The following is a 6,096-nucleotide window of genomic DNA, read 5'->3' as shown; positions in this document are numbered from 1 at the left end:
AGCTCCTGTGAGATTTCCTACCTTTTAAAGAATTATTTCAGTTTCTGTTCTCCTGGCTATAAGGGAGGCTGAGGCAGGAAGGCCATAAGTAAAAGCCCAGCCTGGGCCAATTAGTGAGAATCTATAGCAACACAAAACAACAACAACAACAACAACAAAGAAAGAAAAGAAAAAACCAATATCATTTTCTTTGTATTCTAGCAGTGATAGATTTGTTACCTTGTAGGAGTGAAATACCTTCCTGATTATTGAAGATATTTATTTAGTAGACGGTGAGGAGAAATGAAAGCTTTGTGCTTCTCTTTTCATGTGTCTTTCCCTAGCCTGGTATGTGATAATATCACGGGTCAAATCTGTCTTGTGGGATGAACATCTGTTGCTTGGTGGGTGACAGTCAAGACAAAAGTGAATGAGAACAATAATGGAATTCCTTTATACTTGTTTGCACTCCATGCTCTGTGGGATTTCTTCTCTTTCTTTCCTTCTTTCTTTCATTTTTTTTTTGCCTTCTTTCATTTTTTGTTTATTTTTGAGATGAGGTCTCCACAGGTTGACTAATTTGGTCTCCAAATTGAATTCTGAGCTGATCAATCCTCCTGCCTCAGCCTCCTGAGTTTTGGTGCTACAGACAGACACATACCGCTATTCCCACCTTCACACCAGGTTTGGAATATATAAGTTATGACTTGCTAGATGTTCACATTTGTTTCCTTTTGAGGCTTGTTCCCCATTTTTCACTGAAATTGTTTACCTGCCCACATGTATTCAGGAGAACTACATTCAAAATCACCATCTATGGGGGGCTGCCTTTGGTTTATCCTGCTCCCTACAATAGAGTCAATCATGTTTGTTTTCCTAATGTTGCAGGTATAACAGCACTTTCTTTCTCCATAAATTCAGTATCCTTTTATGCTTGCTAAACAAACTAGTAAATGAGCAGCCTGGGATTCTTGCACCTCATTTTTTTATTATATTCTGTATGTCCCTTTTCAGTCTGTGGCGCTATATGTTCTTCCTTTTACTTTGTACATTTCCAGCCCCCCTTCCATGTCCATCTAGGTGTATCGCAGGGAGTATGTCCCTTTCACTCATGGGTGAACTGTCACTGTGCTTATTTGCATCACCTCTTTGTAGATGAGTAACTTTCAGGTCAGAAAGTTTAAAGAACATTTTTCTTCCCAAAGTCACTTCTTGAGAAACTAACCCTCAGTAGTCATGGTGACTTAGGATCAGAAGCTAGGCTCGAGAAGGGAAAGAATGACTCTTGCAATTTAGCAATGAGCCTGGGTTACAAATGACCCCTGGGAGACAGCGAGCGTCCTGCACAAGCACAATGAGACATGAAAGATAACAATGGCAAGAGTTATACTGTCTTGTAGCAAGTGAGTAGCAAAGATGTGCAGGTGAAAGTTCATTTCCTGCTGGTTTCTGGCCTGTGCCCAGCACACAAAGTCCTGAGCAAGGGAAGTCATGCTCTGTAACCCAGTCCCAGTAGTACACCATGGGAGGACTTGGACAAGTCAATGGGCCTCTCTTGTCTCAGTCTCCCCACTCATAACTGATAAGGTTACAGTTCTCTAAGGACCTTCTAGGTCTGAAAGGCTCCAAATCCACCACCCAGGGTCATGAGTCAGTGTGAAGGCAGGCTGAAGGGCAGCACAGGGTGCACAGAGCACACATGCATAGGATACTTTGGATCTCCAGTGACCCAAGAGGGAGGTAGATAGCTCATGGAAAGAGTTCCAAAGTGTTCCAGTTATTAAGGAACATCTGAAAGTAATTCCTGGAAGCTCACTAAATATTGGCATCACAAGCATCCTGATTACAAGGACTTTAGGATAGATAATATTGGTGATCAAAAATAGGGAGAATTTGTCGGTCTCACCCATGTTTTCATGGTTCTCTTGTTTCCTACAGAAAATTTCCAAATTCCACTATCCATGGGAACCTCCAATCCTCTGGAGCTATCACCTTTCATCATGAGCATGGCTGCTCCCTTAACATCAAGTGGTCCAGCCCTCACTTCAGCATGGCTGCTGCCCTCAGCTTCTGTCAACTACTTCCAGCCAGTCATAGCCAGTTCCTACACTTATCAACACTGTAGTGAAAGTAGGTTTTCAGGGGCTGCTGGCCAGGGGTAGATGTCCTCTTTGGTTGGGTTCTGTCCAGATATTTGGCAGTGGGATGGCATGGCAGGCTCTGGAAGCAGGCATCCACCATTGGAGACCTTTACGGTGTCTGTCACTAACCAGAGCACAACAGTTGTCTCCTCATCTATGCCTGCCCATGCTAATACCCATGGTAAATCACCCCCATTTATCCATCTATAGCTGCCAGCCTGGTTCAGCCAACACCATCACCATACATTCCGAACCAAGGACAGGGCTACCACTACTACAATCAAAGTGCAATGGGGCCTCTGATATGTGCAGAGCTTGGAGGACTGCAGCCGTATGAGTTTCTGTCACACACAGGCAGTGGGGCTGCTGCCCCTCAGCCAGAGATGGTAATGGTGTTGAAGGAGATTCAGCATACAAGTGTCGTAACATCAGCTTCTCCTGCCATCTGCTATTCTGGATCTGTGCAAGCCAACATGAAAATGAGTTTCCAAGGTGGGTACTGAGAGCAGAAACAAAAGGGATCAGGGTGCCACTATGCAGGAGGGGTGAATCTCCTGCTGAGTACAGGTAAGCATAGAGATAGGCAGAATTTCAGGCCTGAGATGGGCTCTGCTTCCAGACTCTGTAAGTAGGGAATGAAGGACACCATAGAGGCCATCCCTGATGCTCAAGAGCAGCCCAGGAGGCCACTGAGGCAGGCCACACTTCTCAGAGCTCTTAAGGATGAGTTCCCCTTTAGCAGCCCTCCATAAGCAATTCCCTTTGGTCTTCTACTGCTGTGGTCCCTTTGGAAGACACTTCCAAGTTTAAGGTGGTGAGGACAGTTTCATTTCCCTCATTTTCAGCAAGATGGAATACCTTATATTTCAGAGATCCTGTCCAAAGCTTGTGCCTCAGTACTTGTCCTGCTCACATTTTGCATAAGTAAGACCTTATCTCTCCTAGTCCAAGGCAAGAAGTGTACTTATACCAGCAAGAGAGGAGAGCACTGAGAGTATCTGAGAGTAGGAAGCTACACCTGAACAGCTCTATCTGTGAGAGTGCACATATGTGGGTGCTTGCACATCTGCGTGTGTGGTGTGTGTGTGTGTGCGCGCGGAGGGTATACAGTGCACAGGGCCTTGTGCATAGTAGACAATACTCTAGCACTGTACCAAAATATATCCTGATCTAAAAATCACTTTGTTTCCTTTGACTAAGAACAATCCTAGGACCTAAAAAGAAAGCCATAAGAAGAAAGACATCAGCTGATAAGCAGGAAGAACAGTTACCTCCTAGCTATAAAGCAAGGTCCTGTCCATGGTCCTTAAGGAGAGGGAATGGGAAGGCCTTGCTGACTCTTGGTGGGCTCCCGAGGGCTGTGCTGGTGTGAACGGGGTGCAACTCCCTTAGGAAAGACTGACTTTTCCCTTGTTTCATTTGCAGTAAAGGGAATGTCCCCAGAGACAGAGACATATGTGGGGTGGCAAGCCCTGAGCCAGGCAGGGTTTGTGTCACAACTTGCAGAAATCCCAGAGTCCTGCAGCACCAAAAATGCCCAGTTGCCTGAGGGAAGCCCACCAACTGAGTCTGGGGGCATTTCAGCGGGAGCTCCAGTGCATAATTCCACTCATTCCTTGGCCTTGGATTCAAGCTGGGAGCAATCAGAGAAGAAGAACTGGCATGAGATGAGAAGCGAGGGCTTAGAGCCTCTGGATGCCCAGAAGATCTTTATAGGCACCCAAGATCAGCCTTTATTCTCCTTGGCATCCGCTGATTCTCCCGAGCTGCTGGCTTCCACTGAGCATCCAATCCCTGAGAATCCTCGTTCTGAAGATGCCCTCTTGGGAAAGTGCCACCTGACTCCCCAGGACCCAGGGACCCTTGACAAGGGGATTGAGTCCAGCCCGGGTTGGGCAGATATTGGGGCCCTGGTAGAGGACATTCAACTTCCCCAGGTGCTCCAGTCCTTGGAAGATCTTGATCAGTCCAATCAGCCCACAACCATCCTAGCCCAAGACACTCATGAGATTCATGAGAATGGTGTGCAGGAAAACTCAGCTATCACCAATGTTCCTTCAGCAAAGTTGAGGAAGAAGAAACATAAAGCTTCTGAGGTTATCACTGGAGCTCCTGAGGCTAAACTGCAGCTCATGGACCTCGAGAGCCTGTCAGGGGGAAAAGGGTGCATTTTTAGTGCAGCAGCCAGTGACAGGGCTCCCAAGGACACGGTTGAGAAGTCCTACAGAAAATCTCCAATGATGGCATCCAGCAGAACCAACCAAGATGAGGGTCATGGGAAAGGGAAGGACAAGAGAACCAAAGGCAATAATGCCAAGAAAGCTCTTGAGAATAAGCAGTCTGAGCCTAAGGTCAAGGCAGAAGAGGTGCCAACGATTCCTAACCGGAAGCGCAAGAGACAACAACCTGTGATTGGTCAAGAGGTATTTAAAATGCCTCACACCAGCCTAGGCATGCACTTGCTGGAATCTGTGCAGGTTTTCCACCCTTTAGGGAAGAAGTTGGATAAGAAAGGTGGAAGCTTTTCCTCCAGGGCCCTGGGAGCATCGAGTAGCACCAAAGATCTCAAGACGTCAACAGGCAAATCTTGGCCAGGGGTCCCATGTGAGGGGAAAATCCCTCGGGATGATGCCCGGAACCCCCCCAGCACTGCTGAAGCAGAGGCTTCATCTTCATCCCTGTGTGAGCTGCCCCCACCTGGGCAGGTGAAGTTAATACCACTGTCTTTTCCCAGCCCAGAAAAGCCTCCATCCCGACCCGTTTGCCGAAGGCCACAGCCTCCAGCCTCAAGGCAGCCCACTATAGCTCACCCTGTCCAACCTGCTGCCACTGACACAGCACAGCCATCCCAAACAGCTGCTGGCAACACCTCTCTGATGCATCCCATCAAACCAGCTCAGCCAGTTCTGAACAATGCCAGCCAAGCACACCTGACCTGGAAGACCCAGCCCGGAGTTCCTCGGCCTGCAGTGTCTAAGCCTGCATCCCGGGCAACATCACCTTGCTCCTCACTCAGAAGAGTGCCTGTAGCCACCGGTCTGACCAAGCAGTGCAGTTCCCCACCTCTGCGGCACCACCCGTATCTCATCGAAGACTTCAGCCGCCAGCGAATTCCCTGGAGGGAGCCCAGCGTTCCCCAACCAGTCCTGTCAACCCCGATTACAGAGGAACAGAGACCAGAGCGAGAAGCGATGAAGAGGCAGGCTCAGCTAGAGCGGGAGCTGGCTGCCAAATACACCTCCTTAGGGAAGCTGCAGTTTTTCAGGCAGAGGGAGACAGACATGGAAATTGCTCAATACTACGGATACGTAAGATGAGAGCCAGGAGCACTGTCCAGCCTCTTTGGTATCAAGTGGTTCTCCACTTAGATATGCAGAGAGAAGTAGAAATTTGCTGATTCTGATGTACCACTGAAGATTATCATAACCACATCCTGGTTATTTTCATTATAATATAGCTCCTCAGCAGAGGAGCTCAGTAGAACAAATAGATAGGAAATAAAGCCCACTTTTAAGTTTTGAGGTGTGTTCACTGTGGTTTCCTTTGGTACAGGTGGGGATCAAAGCATGCATTTAAAAGAAGCAACTTAATGCTGGGTGACAGAACATGGGCACACAGGTTAAGAGCTGGGCAAGGAGAAAGAAATAAGATTTGAGTCAAAAAGGCCAAAGAAGAGAGATCACATGGGCTCAGAAGAAGAATTGAATATGGGTGAAGTGACAGGAGACACTAAGTCTTGGGTCAGGGTGAAAGAATACGATTTGGACAAGGTCCATGACAGCACAGGATGGGTGTGGGCTGAGCAGAGGAAAGGCATCACCCCTCTCGTGGAGCCTGGGTTTTGATCCAGGACACATCTCCAACACACTTGGGCCACCTCAGATTATAGTTGGGAAATGTGGCTCCCAAACCCCGGTCAAGCTACCAGGGGACTGACTGTCCTGGGGGCAGCGAATGGTGTCATACCTGGACACAT

The 6,096-nt window shown here is 47.8% G+C and overlaps 1 pseudogene across 1 annotated transcript; it reads left to right on the top strand.

Moving 5' to 3' along the window:
- The first annotated feature begins 1,895 nt into the window (after positions 1-1,895).
- On the top strand, positions 1,896-5,639 carry LOC147826464 (uncharacterized protein C2orf78 pseudogene; annotated as a pseudogene). Its single transcript, XR_015439052.1, has 3 exons — positions 1,896-2,153; positions 2,318-2,612; positions 3,546-5,639. The product of XR_015439052.1 is annotated as an uncharacterized protein C2orf78 pseudogene (transcript).
- The last annotated feature ends 457 nt before the right edge of the window (positions 5,640-6,096 follow it).

This window comes from Heterocephalus glaber, unplaced genomic scaffold, assembly GCF_053883595.1.
Source record: "Heterocephalus glaber isolate CG9 unplaced genomic scaffold, H.glaber_assembly_v1.0 deba00001472, whole genome shotgun sequence".
In the NCBI taxonomy this organism is placed as follows: Eukaryota; Metazoa; Chordata; class Mammalia; order Rodentia; family Bathyergidae; genus Heterocephalus; species Heterocephalus glaber.
This window is presented reverse-complemented; position numbering and strand designations above follow the sequence as displayed.